This window comes from Daphnia pulex, chromosome 8 (genome assembly GCF_021134715.1).
Source record: "Daphnia pulex isolate KAP4 chromosome 8, ASM2113471v1".
NCBI lineage: Eukaryota > Metazoa > Arthropoda > Branchiopoda > Diplostraca > Daphniidae > Daphnia > Daphnia pulex.
Genome location: NC_060024.1, coordinates 857,047 through 875,159, shown reverse-complemented (window position 1 = coordinate 875,159; position 18,113 = coordinate 857,047). Strand labels below are relative to the sequence as shown.

General features: G+C 38.4%; 33 non-coding genes across 33 annotated transcripts; 21 read left to right on the top strand and 12 right to left on the bottom strand.

Moving 5' to 3' along the window:
* The first annotated feature begins 27 nt into the window (after positions 1–27).
* Trnal-caa lies at positions 28–146 on the top strand. Its single transcript has 2 exons — positions 28–65; positions 102–146. It is a non-coding gene; the product is annotated as a tRNA-Leu (tRNA).
* A 185-nt stretch (positions 147–331) lies between these two features.
* On the top strand, positions 332–403 carry Trnag-ucc. The gene has a single exon. It is a non-coding gene; the product is annotated as a tRNA-Gly (tRNA).
* A 358-nt stretch (positions 404–761) lies between these two features.
* On the bottom strand, positions 762–833 carry Trnae-cuc. The gene has a single exon. It is a non-coding gene; the product is annotated as a tRNA-Glu (tRNA).
* A 351-nt stretch (positions 834–1,184) lies between these two features.
* Positions 1,185–1,303, top strand: Trnal-caa. Its single transcript has 2 exons — positions 1,185–1,222; positions 1,259–1,303. It is a non-coding gene; the product is annotated as a tRNA-Leu (tRNA).
* Positions 1,304–1,918: 615 nt separating this feature from the next.
* Positions 1,919–1,990, bottom strand: Trnae-cuc. The gene has a single exon. It is a non-coding gene; the product is annotated as a tRNA-Glu (tRNA).
* A 350-nt stretch (positions 1,991–2,340) lies between these two features.
* Positions 2,341–2,459, top strand: Trnal-caa. Its single transcript has 2 exons — positions 2,341–2,378; positions 2,415–2,459. It is a non-coding gene; the product is annotated as a tRNA-Leu (tRNA).
* A 185-nt stretch (positions 2,460–2,644) lies between these two features.
* Trnag-ccc lies at positions 2,645–2,716 on the top strand. Its single transcript has one exon. It is a non-coding gene; the product is annotated as a tRNA-Gly (tRNA).
* Positions 2,717–3,074: 358 nt separating this feature from the next.
* On the bottom strand, positions 3,075–3,146 carry Trnae-cuc. Its single transcript has one exon. It is a non-coding gene; the product is annotated as a tRNA-Glu (tRNA).
* A 350-nt stretch (positions 3,147–3,496) lies between these two features.
* On the top strand, positions 3,497–3,615 carry Trnal-caa. The gene is made up of 2 exons: positions 3,497–3,534; positions 3,571–3,615. It is a non-coding gene; the product is annotated as a tRNA-Leu (tRNA).
* Positions 3,616–4,231: 616 nt separating this feature from the next.
* Trnae-cuc lies at positions 4,232–4,303 on the bottom strand. The gene has a single exon. It is a non-coding gene; the product is annotated as a tRNA-Glu (tRNA).
* Positions 4,304–4,653: 350 nt separating this feature from the next.
* Trnal-caa lies at positions 4,654–4,772 on the top strand. Its single transcript has 2 exons — positions 4,654–4,691; positions 4,728–4,772. It is a non-coding gene; the product is annotated as a tRNA-Leu (tRNA).
* Positions 4,773–4,957: 185 nt separating this feature from the next.
* Trnag-ucc lies at positions 4,958–5,029 on the top strand. The gene has a single exon. It is a non-coding gene; the product is annotated as a tRNA-Gly (tRNA).
* A 358-nt stretch (positions 5,030–5,387) lies between these two features.
* Positions 5,388–5,459, bottom strand: Trnae-cuc. The gene has a single exon. It is a non-coding gene; the product is annotated as a tRNA-Glu (tRNA).
* Positions 5,460–5,809: 350 nt separating this feature from the next.
* On the top strand, positions 5,810–5,928 carry Trnal-caa. Its single transcript has 2 exons — positions 5,810–5,847; positions 5,884–5,928. It is a non-coding gene; the product is annotated as a tRNA-Leu (tRNA).
* Positions 5,929–6,543: 615 nt separating this feature from the next.
* Positions 6,544–6,615, bottom strand: Trnae-cuc. The gene has a single exon. It is a non-coding gene; the product is annotated as a tRNA-Glu (tRNA).
* Positions 6,616–6,965: 350 nt separating this feature from the next.
* Trnal-caa lies at positions 6,966–7,084 on the top strand. The gene is made up of 2 exons: positions 6,966–7,003; positions 7,040–7,084. It is a non-coding gene; the product is annotated as a tRNA-Leu (tRNA).
* A 615-nt stretch (positions 7,085–7,699) lies between these two features.
* Positions 7,700–7,771, bottom strand: Trnae-cuc. The gene has a single exon. It is a non-coding gene; the product is annotated as a tRNA-Glu (tRNA).
* Positions 7,772–8,121: 350 nt separating this feature from the next.
* On the top strand, positions 8,122–8,240 carry Trnal-caa. Its single transcript has 2 exons — positions 8,122–8,159; positions 8,196–8,240. It is a non-coding gene; the product is annotated as a tRNA-Leu (tRNA).
* A 185-nt stretch (positions 8,241–8,425) lies between these two features.
* On the top strand, positions 8,426–8,497 carry Trnag-ucc. The gene has a single exon. It is a non-coding gene; the product is annotated as a tRNA-Gly (tRNA).
* A 358-nt stretch (positions 8,498–8,855) lies between these two features.
* Trnae-cuc lies at positions 8,856–8,927 on the bottom strand. The gene has a single exon. It is a non-coding gene; the product is annotated as a tRNA-Glu (tRNA).
* Positions 8,928–9,277: 350 nt separating this feature from the next.
* Trnal-caa lies at positions 9,278–9,396 on the top strand. Its single transcript has 2 exons — positions 9,278–9,315; positions 9,352–9,396. It is a non-coding gene; the product is annotated as a tRNA-Leu (tRNA).
* A 185-nt stretch (positions 9,397–9,581) lies between these two features.
* On the top strand, positions 9,582–9,653 carry Trnag-ucc. The gene has a single exon. It is a non-coding gene; the product is annotated as a tRNA-Gly (tRNA).
* Positions 9,654–10,433: 780 nt separating this feature from the next.
* Trnal-caa lies at positions 10,434–10,552 on the top strand. Its single transcript has 2 exons — positions 10,434–10,471; positions 10,508–10,552. It is a non-coding gene; the product is annotated as a tRNA-Leu (tRNA).
* A 615-nt stretch (positions 10,553–11,167) lies between these two features.
* Trnae-cuc lies at positions 11,168–11,239 on the bottom strand. Its single transcript has one exon. It is a non-coding gene; the product is annotated as a tRNA-Glu (tRNA).
* A 350-nt stretch (positions 11,240–11,589) lies between these two features.
* Trnal-caa lies at positions 11,590–11,708 on the top strand. Its single transcript has 2 exons — positions 11,590–11,627; positions 11,664–11,708. It is a non-coding gene; the product is annotated as a tRNA-Leu (tRNA).
* Positions 11,709–12,323: 615 nt separating this feature from the next.
* On the bottom strand, positions 12,324–12,395 carry Trnae-cuc. The gene has a single exon. It is a non-coding gene; the product is annotated as a tRNA-Glu (tRNA).
* Positions 12,396–12,745: 350 nt separating this feature from the next.
* On the top strand, positions 12,746–12,864 carry Trnal-caa. The gene is made up of 2 exons: positions 12,746–12,783; positions 12,820–12,864. It is a non-coding gene; the product is annotated as a tRNA-Leu (tRNA).
* Positions 12,865–13,049: 185 nt separating this feature from the next.
* Positions 13,050–13,121, top strand: Trnag-ucc. Its single transcript has one exon. It is a non-coding gene; the product is annotated as a tRNA-Gly (tRNA).
* A 780-nt stretch (positions 13,122–13,901) lies between these two features.
* Positions 13,902–14,020, top strand: Trnal-caa. The gene is made up of 2 exons: positions 13,902–13,939; positions 13,976–14,020. It is a non-coding gene; the product is annotated as a tRNA-Leu (tRNA).
* A 2,009-nt stretch (positions 14,021–16,029) lies between these two features.
* On the bottom strand, positions 16,030–16,101 carry Trnae-cuc. Its single transcript has one exon. It is a non-coding gene; the product is annotated as a tRNA-Glu (tRNA).
* A 652-nt stretch (positions 16,102–16,753) lies between these two features.
* Positions 16,754–16,825, top strand: Trnag-ucc. The gene has a single exon. It is a non-coding gene; the product is annotated as a tRNA-Gly (tRNA).
* A 358-nt stretch (positions 16,826–17,183) lies between these two features.
* Positions 17,184–17,255, bottom strand: Trnae-cuc. The gene has a single exon. It is a non-coding gene; the product is annotated as a tRNA-Glu (tRNA).
* Positions 17,256–17,605: 350 nt separating this feature from the next.
* On the top strand, positions 17,606–17,724 carry Trnal-caa. Its single transcript has 2 exons — positions 17,606–17,643; positions 17,680–17,724. It is a non-coding gene; the product is annotated as a tRNA-Leu (tRNA).
* The last annotated feature ends 389 nt before the right edge of the window (positions 17,725–18,113 follow it).

Sequence of the window (18,113 nt, the reverse complement as noted above, 5' to 3'; positions counted from 1 at the left end):
CAAAGGAATTTAGGTACACCTGATGTGGTCAGGATGGCCGAGCGGTCTAAGGCGCCAGACTCAAGGACATAATCTTTGCTTCAATAAAAGAAGTTGCAGTATTCTGGTCTTCAATGAAGGCGTGGGTTCAAATCCCACTCCTGACAAACATATAAATATCTGAAAACACATGATCATCGCATTGCAACATAATTAGAGAGGTTGCTTTGATATAGTGATAGAGAATGCTTAATGTACCACGATACAAGGTCACCAAGTGGTAATACTGGTCGATGTTCTGTAATTTAAAAAGATGTGACAATACGGAAATCATGACGCTAACTTACGTCAAGCGATGGTGGTATAGTGGTTAGCATAGTTGCCTTCCAAGCAATTGACCCGAGTTCGATTCTCGGCCATCGCAGTTTAGCAATCTTGCTATTTCTTAGCAGACTAGTCAACCTACGGAATTGAAGTCAATTTACACAAATGTTATTCTTTAGGTAAAATATAGTTGTTCATTTCTTTTTCGTTCACACATGAATAATTGACATAGATGTAATTTCTTATTCTTTGGCGATATTTCTTGCAAAGAAACCATTTTATGATAGAGTCGCGATGGAAACATGCCGATGTACTTAGTATATCCAATGTACTAGAAAGATTTTGGCTCGTATGTATGTAAGTTAAGCCGATTGCAATAATTCTGGAAACGCAGAAACTGTTTGCCAGATGTATTTGACAAAAATGGCCAAAACTTGCAAAATTTTCCACTTCCTCTTTTCCCATACCGGGAATTGAACCCGGGCCTCCTGGGTGAGAGCCAGGTATCCTAACCACTAGACAATATGGGATTAAATCGCTTGAAAAATACATATTCCAAATCAATACAACATAATACAATTGTTGTCCTGGTATAAACAGCCTAGGGCAAGGAACTCTTGGATAAGTTAGAAGAGTTTAAATTCCACATCTGTAATGCAAAGAAATTTAGCTAGATCTGATGAGGTCAGGATGGCCGAGCGCTCTAAGGCACCAGACTCAAGAAAATACATATTCAAAAAAAAATACATATTCAAACGCAATACAACGTAATACAATTGTTGACCTGGTATAAATCGCCTATGGCAAGGAACTTTTGAATGAGTTAGAAGAGTTTTAATGTCGCATCTGTTGGGCAAAGGAATTTAGGTACACCTGATGTGGTCAGGATGGCCGAGCGGTCTAAGGCGCCAGACTCAAGGACATAATCCTTGCTTCAATAAAAGAAGTTGTAGTGTTCTGGTCTTCAATGAAGGCGTGGGTTCAAATCCCACTCCTGACAAACATATAAATATCTGAATACACATGATCATCGCATTGCAACATAATTAGAGAGGTTGTTTTGATATAGTGATAGAGAATGCTTAATGTACCACGATACAAGGTCACCAAGTGGTAATACTGGTCGATGTTCTGTAATTTAAAAAGATGTGACAATACGGAAATCATGACGCTAACTCCCGTCAAGCGATGGTGGTATAGTGGTTAGCATAGTTGCCTTCCAAGCAATTGACCCGAGTTCGATTATCGGCCATCGCAGTTTAGCAATCTTGCTATTTCTTAGCAGACTAGTCAACCTACGGAATTGAAGTCAATATACACAAATGTTACTCTTTAGGTAAAATATAGTTGTTCATTTCTTTTTCGTTCACACATGAATAATTGACATAGATGTAATTTCTTATTCCTTGGCGATATTTCTTGCAAAGAAACCATTTTATGATGGAGTCTCGATGGAAACATGCCGATGTACTTAGTATATCCAATGTACTAGAAAGATTTTGGCTCGTATGTATGTAAGTTAAGCCGATAGCAATAGTTCTGGAAACGCAGAAACTGTTTGCCAGATGTATTTGACAAAAATGGCCAAAACTTGCAAAATTTTCCAGTTCCTCTTTTCCCATACCGGGAATTGAACCCGGGCCTCCTGGGTGAGAGCCAGGTATCCTAACCACTAGACAATATGGGATTAAATCGCTTGAAAAATACATATTCCAAATCAATACAACATAATACAATTGTTGTCCTGGTATAAACAGCCTAGGGCAAGGAACTCTTGGATAAGTTAGAAGAGTTTAAATCCCACATCTGTAATGCAAAGGAATTTAGCTAGATCTGATGAGGTCAGGATGGCCGAGCGCTCTAAGGCACCAGACTCAAGAAAATACATATTCAAAAAAAATACATATTCAAACGCAATACAACGTAATACAATTGTTGACCTGGTAAAAATCGCCTAAGGCAAGGAACTCTTGAATGAGTTAGAAGAGTTTTAATGTCACATCTGTTGGGCAAAGGAATTTAGGTACACCTGATGTGGTCAGGATGGCCGAGCGGTCTAAGGCGCCAGACTCAAGGACATAATCCTTGCTTCAATAAAAGAAGTTGCAGTATTCTGGTCTTCAATGAAGGCGTGGGTTCAAATCCCACTCCTGACAAACATATAAATATCTGAAAACACATGATCATCGCATTGCAACATAATTAGAGAGGTTGCTTTGATATAGTGATAGAGAATGCTTAATGTACCACGATACAAGGTCACCAAGTGGTAATACTGGTCGATGTTCTGTAATTTAAAAAGATGTGACAATACGGAAATCATGACGCTAACTTACGTCAAGCGATGGTGGTATAGTGGTTAGCATAGTTGCCTCCCAAGCAATTGACCCGAGTTCGATTCTCGGCCATCGCAGTTTAGCAATCTTGCTATTTCTTAGCAGACTAGTCAACCTACGGAATTGAAGTCAATGTACACAAATGTTACTCTTTAGGTAAAATATAGTTGTTCATTTCTTTTTCGTTCACACATGAATAATTGACATAGATGTAATTTCTTATTCTTTGGCGATATTTCTTGCAAAGAAACCATTTTATGATGGAGTCTCGATGGAAACATGCCGATGTACTTAGTATATCCAATGTACTAGAAAGATTTTGGCTCGTATGTATGTAAGTTAAGCCGATTGCAATAGTTCTGGAAACGCAGAAACTGTTTGCCAGATGTATTTGACAAAAATGGCCAAAACTTGCAAAATTTTCCACTTCCTCTTTTCCCATACCGGGAATTGAACCCGGGCCTCCTGGGTGAGAGCCAGGTATCCTAACCACTAGACAATATGGGATTAAATCGCTTGAAAAATACATATTCCAAATCAATACAACATAATACAATTGTTGTCCTGGTATAAACAGCCTAGGGCAAGGAACTCTTGGATAAGTTAGAAGAGTTTAAATCCCACATCTGTAATGCAAAGGAATTTAGCTAGATCTGATGAGGTCAGGATGGCCGAGCGCTCTAAGGCACCAGACTCAAGAAAATACATATTCAAAAAAAATACATATTCAAACGCAATACAACGTAATACAATTGTTGACCTGGTAAAAATCGCCTAAGGCAAGGAACTCTTGAATGAGTTAGAAGAGTTTTAATGTCACATCTGTTGGGCAAAGGAATTTAGGTACACCTGATGTGGTCAGGATGGCCGAGCGGTCTAAGGCGCCAGACTCAAGGACATAATCCTTGCTTCAATAAAAGAAGTTGCAGTATTCTGGTCTTCAATGAAGGCGTGGGTTCAAATCCCACTCCTGACAAACATATAAATATCTGAAAAACACATGATCATCGCATTGCAACATAATTAGAGAGGTTGCTTTGATATAGTGATAGAGAATGCTTAATGTACCACGATACAAGGTCACCAAGTGGTAATACTGGTCGATGTTCTGTAATTTAAAAAGATGTGACAATACGGAAATCATGACGCTGACTTACGTCAAACGATGGTGGTATAGTGGTTAGCATAGTTGCCTTCCAAGCAATTGACCCGAGTTCGATTCTCGGCCATCGCAGTTTAGCAATCTTGCTATTTCTTAGCAGACTAGTCAACCTACGGAATTGAAGTCAATTTACACAAATGTTACTCTTTAGGTAAAATATAGTTGTTCATTTCTTTTTCGTTCACACATGAATAATTGACATAGATGTAATTTCTTATTCTTTGGCGATATTTCTTGCAAAGAAACCATTTTATGATGGAGTCTCGATGGAAACATGCCGATGTACTTAGTATATCCAATGTACTAGAAAGATTTTGGCTCGTATGTATGTAAGTTAAGCCGATTGCAATAGTTCTGGAAACGCAGAAACTGTTTGCCAGATGTATTTGACAAAAATGGCCAAAACTTGCAAAATATTCCAGTTCCTCTTTTCCCATACCGGGAATTGAACCCGGGCCTCCTGGGTGAGAGCCAGGTATCCTAACCACTAGACAATATGGGATTAAATCGCTTGAAAAATACATATTCCAAATCAATACAACATAATACAATTGTTGTCCTGGTATAAACAGCCTAGGGCAAGGAACTCTTGGATAAGTTAGAAGAGTTTAAATTCCACATCTGTAATGCAAAGAAATTTAGCTAGATCTGATGAGGTCAGGATGGCCGAGCGCTCTAAGGCACCAGACTCAAGAAAATACATATTCAAAAAAAATACATATTCAAACGCAATACAACGTAATACAATTGTTGACCTGGTATAAATCGCCTATGGCAAGGAACTTTTGAATGAGTTAGAAGAGTTTTAATGTCGCATCTGTTGGGAAAAGGAATTTAGGTACACCTGATGTGGTCAGGATGGCCGAGCGGTCTAAGGCGCCAGACTCAAGGACATAATCCTTGCTTCAATAAAAGAAGTTGCAGTGTTCTGGTCTTCAATGAAGGCGTGGGTTCAAATCCCACTCCTGACAAACATATAAATATCTGAATACACATGATCATCCCATTGCAACATAATTAGAGAGGTTGTTTTGATATAGTGATAGAGAATGCTTAATGTACCACGATACAAGGTCACCAAGTGGTAATACTGGTCGATGTTCTGTAATTTAAAAAGATGTGACAATACGGAAATCATGACGCTAACTCCCGTCAAGCGATGGTGGTATAGTGGTTAGCATAGTTGCCTTCCAAGCAATTGACCCGAGTTCGATTCTCGGCCATCGCAGTTAAGCAATCTTGCTATTTCTTAGCAGACTAGTCAACCTACGGAATTGAAGTCAATATACACAAATGTTACTCTTTAGGTAAAATATAGTTGTTCATTTCTTTTTCGTTCACACATGAATAATTGACATAGATGTAATTTCTTATTCCTTGGCGATATTTCTTGCAAAGAAACCATTTTATGATGGAGTCTCGATGGAAACATGCCGATGTACTTAGTATATCCAATGTACTAGAAAGATTTTGGCTCGTATGTATGTAAGTTAAGCCGATTGCAATAGTTCTGGAAACGCAGAAACTGTTTGCCAGATGTATTTGACAAAAATGGCCAAAACTTGCAAAATTTTCCAGTTCCTCTTTTCCCATACCGGGAATTGAACCCGGGCCTCCTGGGTGAGAGCCAGGTATCCTAACCACTAGACAATATGGGATTAAATCGCTTGAAAAATACATATTCCAAATCAATACAACATAATACAATTGTTTTCCTGGTATAAACAGCCTAGGGCAAGGAACTCTTGGATAAGTTAGAAGAGTTTAAATCCCACATCTGTAATGCAAAGGAATTTAGCTAGATCTGATGAGGTCAGGATGGCCGAGCGCTCTAAGGCGCCAGACTCAAGAAAATACATATTCAAAAAAAATACATATTCAAACGCAATACAACGTAATACAATTGTTGACCTGGTAAAAATCGCCTAAGGCAAGGAACTCTTGAATGAGTTAGAAGAGTTTTAATGTCACATCTGTTGGGCAAAGGAATTTAGATACACCTGATGTGGTCAGGATGGCCGAGCGGTCTAAGGCGCCAGACTCAAGGACATAATCCTTGCTTCAATAAAAGAAGTTGCAGTATTCTGGTCTTCAATGAAGGCGTGGGTTCAAATCCCACTCCTGACAAACATATAAATATCTGAAAACACATGATCATCGCATTGCAACATAATTAGAGAGGTTGCTTTGATATAGTGATAGAGAATGCTTAATGTACCACGATACAAGGTCACCAAGTGGTAATACTGGTCGATGTTCTGTAATTTAAAAAGATGTGACAATACGGAAATCATGACGCTAACTCCCGTCAAGCGATGGTGGTATAGTGGTTGGCATAGTTGCCTTCCAAGCAATTGACCCGAGTTCGATTCTCGGCCATCGCAGTTTAGCAATCTTGCTATTTCTTAGCAGACTAGTCAACCTACGGAATTGAAGTCAATATACACAAATGTTACTCTTTAGGTAAAATATAGTTGTTCATTTCTTTTTCGTTCACACATGAATAATTGACATAGATGTAATTTCTTATTCCTTGGCGATATTTCTTGCAAAGAAACCATTTTATGATGGAGTCTCGATGGAAACATGCCGATGTACTTAGTATATCCAATGTACTAGAAAGATTTTGGCTCGTATGTATGTAAGTTAAGCCGATTGCAATAGTTCTGGAAACGCAGAAACTGTTTGCCAGATGTATTTAACAAAAATGGCCAAAACTTGCAAAATTTTCCAGTTCCTCTTTTCCCATACCGGGAATTGAACCCGGGCCTCCTGGGTGAGAGCCAGGTATCCTAACCACTAGACAATATGGGATTAAATCGCTTGAAAAATACATATTCCAAATCAATACAACATAATACAATTGTTGTCCTGGTATAAACAGCCTAGGGCAAGGAACTCTTGGATAAGTTAGAAGAGTTTAAATCCCACATCTGTAATGCAAAGGAATTTAGCTAGATCTGATGAGGTCAGGATGGCCGAGCGCTCTAAGGCACCAGACTCAAGAAAATACATATTCAAAAAAAATACATATTCAAACGCAATACAACGTAATACAATTGTTGACCTGGTAAAAATCGCCTAAGGCAAGGAACTCTTGAATGAGTTAGAAGAGTTTTAATGTCACCTCTGTTGGGCAAAGGAATTTAGGTACACCTGATGTGGTCAGGATGGCCGAGCGGTCTAAGGCGCCAGACTCAAGGACATAATCCTTGCTTCAATAAAAGAAGTTGCAGTATTCTGGTCTTCAATGAAGGCGTGGGTTCAAATCCCACTCCTGACAAACATATAAATATCTGAAAACACATGATCATCGCATTGCAACATAATTAGAGAGGTTGCTTTGATATAGTGATAGAGAATGCTTAATGTACCACGATACAAGGTCACCAAGTGGTAATACTGGTCGATGTTCTGTAATTTAAAAAGATGTGACAATACGGAAATCATGACGCTAACTCCCGTCAAGCGATGGTGGTATAGTGGTTGGCATAGTTGCCTTCCAAGCAATTGACCCGAGTTCGATTCTCGGCCATCGCAGTTTAGCAATCTTGCTATTTCTTAGCAGACTAGTCAACCTACGGAATTGAAGTCAATATACACAAATGTTACTCTTTAGGTAAAATATAGTTGTTCATTTCTTTTTCGTTCACACATGAAAAATTGACATAGATGTAATTTCTTATTCCTTGGCGATATTTCTTGCAAAGAAACCATTTTATGATGGAGTCTCGATGGAAACATGCCGATGTACTTAGTATATCCAATGTACTAGAAAGATTTTGGCTCGTATGTATGTAAGTTAAGCCGATTGCAATAGTTCTGGAAACGCAGAAACTGTTTGCCAGATGTATTTAACAAAAATGGCCAAAACTTGCAAAATTTTCCAGTTCCTCTTTTCCCATACCGGGAATTGAACCCGGGCCTCCTGGGTGAGAGCCAGGTATCCTAACCACTAGACAATATGGGATTAAATCGCTTGAAAAATACATATTCCAAATCAATACAACATAATACAATTGTTGTCCTGGTATAAACAGCCTAGGGCAAGGAACTCTTGGATAAGTTAGAAGAGTTTAAATCCCACATCTGTAATGCAAAGGAATTTAGCTAGATCTGATGAGGTCAGGATGGCCGAGCGCTCTAAGGCACCAGACTCAAGAAAATACATATTCAAAAAAAATACATATTCAAACGCAATACAACGTAATACAATTGTTGACCTGGTAAAAATCGCCTAAGGCAAGGAACTCTTGAATGAGTTAGAAGAGTTTTAATGTCACATCTGTTGGGCAAAGGAATTTAGGTACACCTGATGTGGTCAGGATGGCCGAGCGGTCTAAGGCGCCAGACTCAAGGACATAATCCTTGCTTCAATAAAAGAAGTTGCAGTATTCTGGTCTTCAATGAAGGCGTGGGTTCAAATCCCACTCCTGACAAACATATAAATATCTGAAAACACATGATCATCGCATTGCAACATAATTAGAGAGGTTGCTTTGATATAGTGATAGAGAATGCTTAATGTACCACGATACAAGGTCACCAAGTGGTAATACTGGTCGATGTTCTGTAATTTAAAAAGATGTGACAATACGGAAATCATGACGCTAACTTACGTCAAGCGATGGTGGTATAGTGGTTAGCATAGTTGCCTTCCAAGCAATTGACCCGAGTTCGATTCTCGGCCATCGCAGTTTAGCAATCTTGCTATTTCTTAGCAGACTAGTCAACCTACGGAATTGAAGTCAATTTACACAAATGTTACTCTTTAGGTAAAATATAGTTGTTCATTTCTTTTTCGTTCACACATGAATAATTGACATAGATGTAATTTCTTATTCTTTGGCGATATTTCTTGCAAAGAAACCATTTTATGATGGAGTCTCGATGGAAACATGCCGATGTACTTAGTATATCCAATGTACTAGAAAGATTTTGGCTCGTATGTATGTAAGTTAAGCCGATTGCAATAGTTCTGGAAACGCAGAAACTGTTTGCCAGATGTATTTGACAAAAATGGCCAAAACTTGCAAAATTTTCCAGTTCCTCTTTTCCCATACCGGGAATTGAACCCGGGCCTCCTGGGTGAGAGCCAGGTATCCTAACCACTAGACAATATGGGATTAAATCGCTTGAAAAATACATATTCCAAATCAATACAACATAATACAATTGTTGTCCTGGTATAAACAGCCTAGGGCAAGGAACTCTTGGATAAGTTAGAAGAGTTTAAATCCCACATCTGTAATGCAAAGGAATTTAGCTAGATCTGATGAGGTCAGGATGGCCGAGCGCTCTAAGGCACCAGACTCAAGAAAATACATATTCAAAAAAAATACATATTCAAACGCAATACAACGTAATACAATTGTTGACCTGGTAAAAATCGCCTAAGGCAAGGAACTCTTGAATGAGTTAGAAGAGTTTTAATGTCACATCTGTTGGGCAAAGGAATTTAGGTACACCTGATGTGGTCAGGATGGCCGAGCGGTCTAAGGCGCCAGACTCAAGGACATAATCCTTGCTTCAATAAAAGAAGTTGCAGTATTCTGGTCTTCAATGAAGGCGTGGGTTCAAATCCCACTCCTGACAAACATATAAATATCTGAAAACACATGATCATCGCATTGCAACATAATTAGAGAGGTTGCTTTGATATAGTGATAGAGAATGCTTAATGTACCACGATACAAGGTCACCAAGTGGTAATACTGGTCGATGTTCTGTAATTTAAAAAGATGTGACAATACGGAAATCATGACGCTAATTTACGTCAAGCGATGGTGGTATAGTGGTTAGCATAGTTGCCTTCCAAGCAATTGACCCGAGTTCGATTCTCGGCCATCGCAGTTTAGCAATCTTGCTATTTCTTAGCAGACTAGTCAGCCTACGGAATTGAAGTCAATTTACACAAATGTTACTCTTTAGGTAAAATATAGTTGTTCATTTCTTTTTCGTTCACACATGAATAATTGACATAGATGTAATTTCTTATTCTTTGGCGATATTTCTTGCAAAGAAACCATTTTATGATGGAGTCTCGATGGAAACATGCCGATGTACTTAGTATATCCAATGTACTAGAAAGATTTTGGCTCGTATGTATGTAAGTTAAGCCGATTGCAATAGTTCTGGAAACGCAGAAACTGTTTGCCAGATGTATTTGACAAAAATGGCCAAAACTTGCAAAATTTTCCAGTTCCTCTTTTCCCATACCGGGAATTGAAACCGGGCCTCCTGGGTGAGAGCCAGGTATCCTAACCACTAGACAATATGGGATTAAATCGCTTGAAAAATACATATTCCAAATCAATACAACATAATACAATTGTTTTCCTGGTATAAACAGCCTAGGGCAAGGAACTCTTGGATAAGTTAGAAGAGTTTAAATCCCACATCTGTAATGCAAAGGAATTTAGCTAGATCTGATGAGGTCAGGATGGCCGAGCGCTCTAAGGCACCAGACTCAAGAAAATACATATTCAAAAAAAATACATATTCAAACGCAATACAACGTAATACAATTGTTGACCTGGTAAACATCGCCTAAGGCAAGGAACTCTTGAATGAGTTAGAAGAGTTTTAATGTCACATCTGTTGGGCAAAGGAATTTAGATACACCTGATGTGGTCAGGATGGCCGAGCGGTCTAAGGCGCCAGACTCAAGGACATAATCCTTGCTTCAATAAAAGAAGTTGCAGTATTCTGGTCTTCAATGAAGGCGTGGGTTCAAATCCCACTCCTGACAAACATATAAATATCTGAAAACACATGATCATCGCATTGCAACATAATTAGAGAGGTTGCTTTGATATAGTGATAGAGAATGCTTAATGTACCACGATACAAGGTCACCAAGTGGTAATACTGGTCGATGTTCTGTAATTTAAAAAGATGTGACAATACGGAAATCATGACGCTAACTCCCGTCAAGCGATGGTGGTATAGTGGTTGGCATAGTTGCCTTCCAAGCAATTGACCCGAGTTCGATTCTCGGCCATCGCAGTTTAGCAATCTTGCTATTTCTTAGCAGACTAGTCAACCTACGGAATTGAAGTCAATTTACACAAATGTTACTCTTTAGGTAAAATATAGTTGTTCATTTCTTTTTCGTTCACACATGAATAATTGACATAGATGTAATTTCTTATTCTTTGGCGATATTTCTTGCAAAGAAACCATTTTATGATGGAGTCTCGATGGAAACATGCCGATGTACTTAGTATATCCAATGTACTAGAAAGATTTTGGCTCGTATGTATGTAAGTTAAGCCGATTGCAATAGTTCTGGAAACGCAGAAACTGTTTGCCAGATGTATTTGACAAAAATGGCCAAAACTTGCAAAATTTTCCAGTTCCTCTTTTCCCATACCGGGAATTGAACCCGGGCCTCCTGGGTGAGAGCCAGGTATCCTAACCACTAGACAATATGGGATTAAATCGCTTGAAAAATACATATTCCAAATCAATACAACATAATACAATTGTTTTCCTGGTATAAACAGCCTAGGGCAAGGAACTCTTGGATAAGTTAGAAGAGTTTAAATCCCACATCTGTAATGCAAAGGAATTTAGCTAGATCTGATGAGGTCAGGATGGCCGAGCGCTCTAAGGCACCAGACTCAAGAAAATACATATTCAAAAAAAATACATATTCAAACGCAATACAACGTAATACAATTGTTGACCTGGTAAACATCGCCTAAGGCAAGGAACTCTTGAATGAGTTAGAAGAGTTTTAATGTCACATCTGTTGGGCAAAGGAATTTAGATACACCTGATGTGGTCAGGATGGCCGAGCGGTCTAAGGCGCCAGACTCAAGGACATAATCCTTGCTTCAATAAAAGAAGTTGCAGTATTCTGGTCTTCAATGAAGGCGTGGGTTCAAATCCCACTCCTGACAAACATATAAATATCTGAAAACACATGATCATCGCATTGCAACATAATTAGAGAGGTTGCTTTGATATAGTGATAGAGAATGCTTAATGTACCACGATACAAGGTCACCAAGTGGTAATACTGGTCGATGTTCTGTAATTTAAAAAGATGTGACAATACGGAAATCATGACGCTAACTCCCGTCAAGCGATGGTGGTATAGTGGTTGGCATAGTTGCCTTCCAAGCAATTGACCCGAGTTCGATTCTCGGCCATCGCAGTTTAGCAATCTTGCTATTTCTTAGCAGACTAGTCAACCTACGGAATTGAAGTCAATATACACAAATGTTACTCTTTAGGTAAAATATAGTTGTTCATTTCTTTTTCTTTCACACATGAATAATTGACATAGATGTAATTTCTTATTCCTTGGCGATATCTCTTGCAAAGAAACCATTTTATGATGGAGTCTCGATGGAAACATGCCGATGTACTTAGTAAATCCAATGTACTAGAAAGATTTTGGCTCGTATGTATGTAAGTTAAGCCGATTGCAATAGTTCTGGAAACGCAGAAACTGTTTGCCAGATGTATTTGACAAAAATGGCCAAAACTTGCAAAATTTTCCACTTCCTCTTTTCCCATACCGGGAATTGAACCCGGGCCTCCTGGGTGAGAGCCAGGTATCCTAACCACTAGACAATATGGGATTAAATCGCTTGAAAAATACATATTCCAAATCAATACAACATAATACAATTGTTGTCCTGGTATAAACAGCCTAGGGCAAGGAACTCTTGGATAAGTTAGAAGAGTTTAAATCCCACATCTGTAATGCAAAGGAATTTAGCTAGATCTGATGAGGTCAGGATGGCCGAGCGCTCTAAGGCACCAGACTCAAGAAAATACATATTCAAAAAAAATACATATTCAAACGCAATACAACGTAATACAATTGTTGACCTGGTAAAAATCGCCTAAGGCAAGGAACTCTTGAATGAGTTAGAAGAGTTTTAATGTCACATCTGTTGGGCAAAGGAATTTAGGTACACCTGATGTGGTCAGGATGGCCGAGCGGTCTAAGGCGCCAGACTCAAGGACATAATCCTTGCTTCAATAAAAGAAGTTGCAGTATTCTGGTCTTCAATGAAGGCGTGGGTTCAAATCCCACTCCTGACAAACATATAAATATCTGAAAACACATGATCATCGCATTGCAACATAATTAGAGAGGTTGCTTTGATATAGTGATAGAGAATGCTTAATGTACCACGATACAAGGTCACCAAGTGGTAATACTGGTCGATGTTCTGTAATTTAAAAAGATGTGACAATACGGAAATCATGACGCTAATTTACGTCAAGCGATGGTGGTATAGTGGTTAGCATAGTTGCCTTCCAAGCAATTGACCCGAGTTCGATTCTCGGCCATCGCAGTTTAGCAATCTTGCTATTTCTTAGCAGACTAGTCAGCCTACGGAATTGAAGTCAATTTACACAAATGTTACTCTTTAGGTAAAATATAGTTGTTCATTTCTTTTTCGTTCACACATGAATAATTGACATAGATGTAATTTCTTATTCTTTGGCGATATTTCTTGCAAAGAAACCATTTTATGATGGAGTCTCGATGGAAACATGCCGATGTACTTAGTATATCCAATGTACTAGAAAGATTTTGGCTCGTATGTATGTAAGTTAAGCCGATTGCAATAGTTCTGGAAACGCAGAAACTGTTTGCCAGATGTATTTGACAAAAATGGCCAAAACTTGCAAAATTTTCCAGTTCCTCTTTTCCCATACCGGGAATTGAAACCGGGCCTCCTGGGTGAGAGCCAGGTATCCTAACCACTAGACAATATGGGATTAAATCGCTTGAAAAATACATATTCCAAATCAATACAACATAATACAATTGTTTTCCTGGTATAAACAGCCTAGGGCAAGGAACTCTTGGATAAGTTAGAAGAGTTTAAATCCCACATCTGTAATGCAAAGGAATTTAGCTAGATCTGATGAGGTCAGGATGGCCGAGCGCTCTAAGGCACCAGACTCAAGAAAATACATATTCAAAAAAAATACATATTCAAACGCAATACAACGTAATACAATTGTTGACCTGGTAAACATCGCCTAAGGCAAGGAACTCTTGAATGAGTTAGAAGAGTTTTAATGTCACATCTGTTGGGCAAAGGAATTTAGATACACCTGATGTGGTCAGGATGGCCGAGCGGTCTAAGGCGCCAGACTCAAGGACATAATCCTTGCTTCAATAAAAGAAGTTGCAGTATTCTGGTCTTCAATGAAGGCGTGGGTTCAAATCCCACTCCTGACAAACATATAAATATCTGAAAACACATGATCATCGCATTGCAACATAATTAGAGAGGTTGCTTTGATATAGTGATAGAGAATGCTTAATGTACCACGATACAAGGTCACCAAGTGGTAATACTGGTCGATGTTCTGTAATTTAAAAAGATGTGACAATACGGAAATCATGACGCTAACTCCCGTCAAGCGATGGTGGTATAGTGGTTGGCATAGTTGCCTTCCAAGCAATTGACCCGAGTTCGATTCTCGGCCATCGCAGTTTAGCAATCTTGCTATTTCTTAGCAGACTAGTCAACCTACGGAATTGAAGTCAATATACACAAATGTTACTCTTTAGGTAAAATATAGTTGTTCATTTCTTTTTCTTTCACACATGAATAATTGACATAGATGTAATTTCTTATCCCTGAGGTATATTTATATACGAAGGTCCTTAACAATATAGGGTGTGGGGTATAGGGGGTAGGGTAGTAGTAGCTAGTAGTGAAATTCAGAGGGTTTAATGTCCATTTAGTGTTCCTTAATACGTTTCTTCCCTGAATGACCAATCGTCACCAAATTTTGTACATAATTCTGTCAAAATTTGATACATGGCGTAACGGGGTTTTCATTTGTTTTCATTACTGTTTTAAAAATTTAATTTGCGTACTTGTTACCTAGCTGGTTGCCGAATCCTAGGCAGTGAATTCGCTTTTTTTGCGTAACCTTCCAACTGTCAGTGCATGCTCAGCAGTGTAAACAAAAACAAAAAAAAAGTTTGGATCTTCCCTAGCAAGACAAGTTTTCTGCTACGGGAGTGGAGAGTATTTATTATTTGATTTTGTTTTTATGTTCGATTTCGATTTCGTCTTTATTCTTCTTTTTACTTTGTATTTTCCCATTATTACTTTTTTAAATCTTTTGTTTTATTATCACCTCTTTTTTTTTACTGTTTTTTGTCTTGATTTTAATAAATTTTTTGATCAAGTAAAATTTCTATTCCTCCTTTTTTTAACAGTTAGTCATCAACCAAGAAGTTGAGGAACATTTAAAAATGTTTGATTATACTAATTTTGAAGCTCTGGGTCATCTCTCTCTTCTTCCCTTGTCCTCTTCACAGTCATCAAGATCTTCTGGTGGTCGTGAAGAGTTACCACCGATCTTCCACTTCCATTTACCTCCGAAAGCTTTTTAAGTGTAATTTTTCAAAAATTACAAATTTATTTTTCGAGATCGAGATTCGAACCCTAAACAACACGAGTGGCAGCCCGAGTTGATAACCATTAGACCAACATTGACATTGTTATATAAGGGAATGCTTGGCCCGGTTGGTGAGTACACCAAATAATGTAACAAAAGTCGAAGTAAAGCAATGGTAATATCGCTAGTGACGCTACCATCGGTATCGATTTCGGAACCGGTAGTAAAACACTTAGGTTATATGCCTTAATTATAAAGATTTTTTCAGCGTTGGTTTAATCTAACTGCTATAAGAGCACATCCATTTCTTTGTAGTTAATATGTAACTAATAATTTTTATAATTCCATGTTACTATAGTAATAAATATTGCTATAACTTAATCTAAACATGAAGTGCGACGTGGGGTGGCGGGGCGAATCCTCCGCCATTCATAATTCGCACCACTCATAATATTACAGATTATTTTTCAATTAGTTATAAAGAATCAATTATGAAAGATAATAAAGGGAAACAGAATTTTCCAAACGTTATAGTATGTATTAATCTACTATAACCTTGATTTTCTGTCTCTTTAACGTTTAAAACAATTACCGAAGGACGTTACCGAAGGAATCTTGTTCCTTGGCGATATCTCTTGCAAAGAAACCATTTTATGATGGAGTCTCGATGGAAACATGCCGATGTACTTAGTAAATCCAATGTACTAGAAAGATTTTGGCTCGTATGTATGTAAGTTAAGCCGATTGCAATAGTTCTGGAAACGCAGAAACTGTTTGCCAGATGTATTTGACAAAAATGGCCAAAACTTGCAAAATTTTCCACTTCCTCTTTTCCCATACCGGGAATTGAACCCGGGCCTCCTGGGTGAGAGCCAGGTATCCTAACCACTAGACAATATGGGATTAAATCGCTTGAAAAATACATATTCCAAATCAATACAACATAATACAATTGTTGTCCTGGTATAAACAGCCTAGGGCAAGGAACTCTTGGATAAGTTAGAAGAGTTTAAATCCCACATCTGTAATGCAAAGGAATTTAGCTAGATCTGATGAGGTCAGGATGGCCGAGCGCTCTAAGGCACCAGACTCAAGAAAATACATATTCAAAAAAAATACATATTCAAACGCAATACAACGTAATACAATTGTTGACCTGGTAAAAATCGCCTAAGGCAAGGAACTCTTGAATGAGTTAGAAGAGTTTTAATGTCACATCTGTTGGGCAAAGGAATTTAGGTACACCTGATGTGGTCAGGATGGCCGAGCGGTCTAAGGCGCCAGACTCAAGGACATAATCCTTGCTTCAATAAAAGAAGTTGCAGTATTCTGGTCTTCAATGAAGGCGTGGGTTCATCCCACTCCTGACAAACATATAAATATCTGAAAACACATGATCATCGCATTGCAACATAATTAGAGAGGTTGCTTTGATATAGTGATAGAGAATGCTTAATGTACCACGATACAAGGTCACCAAGTGGTAATACTGGTCGATGTTCTGTAATTTAAAAAGATGTGACAATACGGAAATCATGACGCTAACTTACGTCAAGCGATGGTGGTATAGTGGTTAGCATAGTTGCCTTCCAAGCAATTGACCCGAGTTCGATTCTCGGCCATCGCAGTTTAGCAATCTTGCTATTTCTTAGCAGACTAGTCAACCTACGGAATTGAAGTCAATTTACACAAATGTTACTCTTTAGGTAAAATATAGTTGTTCATTTCTTTTTCGTTCACACATGAATAATTGACATAGATGTAATTTCTTATTCTTTGGCGATATTTCTTGCAAAGAAACCATTTTATGATGGAGTCTCGATGGAAACATGCCGATGTACTTAGTATATCCAATGTACTAGAAAGATTTTGGCTCGTATGTATGTAAGTTAAGCCGATTGCAATAGTTCTGGAAACGCAGAAACTGTTTGCCAGATGTATTTGACAAAAATGGCCAAAACTTGCAAAATTTTCCAGTTCCTCTTTTCCCATACCGGGAATTGAACCCGGGCCTCCTGGGTGAGAGCCAGGTATCCTAACCACTAGACAATATGGGATTAAATCGCTTGAAAAATACATATTCCAAATCAATACAACATAATACAATTGTTTTCCTGGTATAAACAGCCTAGGGCAAGGAACTCTTGGATAAGTTAGAAGAGTTTAAATCCCACATCTGTAATGCAAAGGAATTTAGCTAGATCTGATGAGGTCAGGATGGCCGAGCGCTCTAAGGCACCAGACTCAAGAAAATACATATTCAAAAAAAATACATATTCAAACGCAATACAACGTAATACAATTGTTGACCTGGTAAACATCGCCTAAGGCAAGGAACTCTTGAATGAGTTAGAAGAGTTTTAATGTCACATCTGTTGGGCAAAGGAATTTAGATACACCTGATGTGGTCAGGATGGCCGAGCGGTCTAAGGCGCCAGACTCAAGGACATAATCCTTGCTTCAATAAAACAAGTTGCAGTATTCTGGTCTTCAATGAAGGCGTGGGTTCAAATCCCACTCCTGACAAACATATAAATATCTGAAAACACATGATCATCGCATTGCAACATAATTAGAGAGGTTGCTTTGATATAGTGATAGAGAATGCTTAATGTACCACGATACAAGGTCACCAAGTGGTAATACTGGTCGATGTTCTGTAATTTAAAAAGATGTGACAATACGGAAATCATGACGCTAACTCCCGTCAAGCGATGGTGGTATAGTGGTTGGCATAGTTGCCTTCCAAGCAATTGACCCGAGTTCGATTCTCGGCCATCGCAGATTAGCAATCTTGCTATTTCTTAGCAGACTAGTCAACCTACGGAATTGAAGTCAATATACACAAATGTTACTCTTTAGGTAAAATATAGTTGTTCATTTCTTTTTCTTTCACACATGAATAATTGACATAG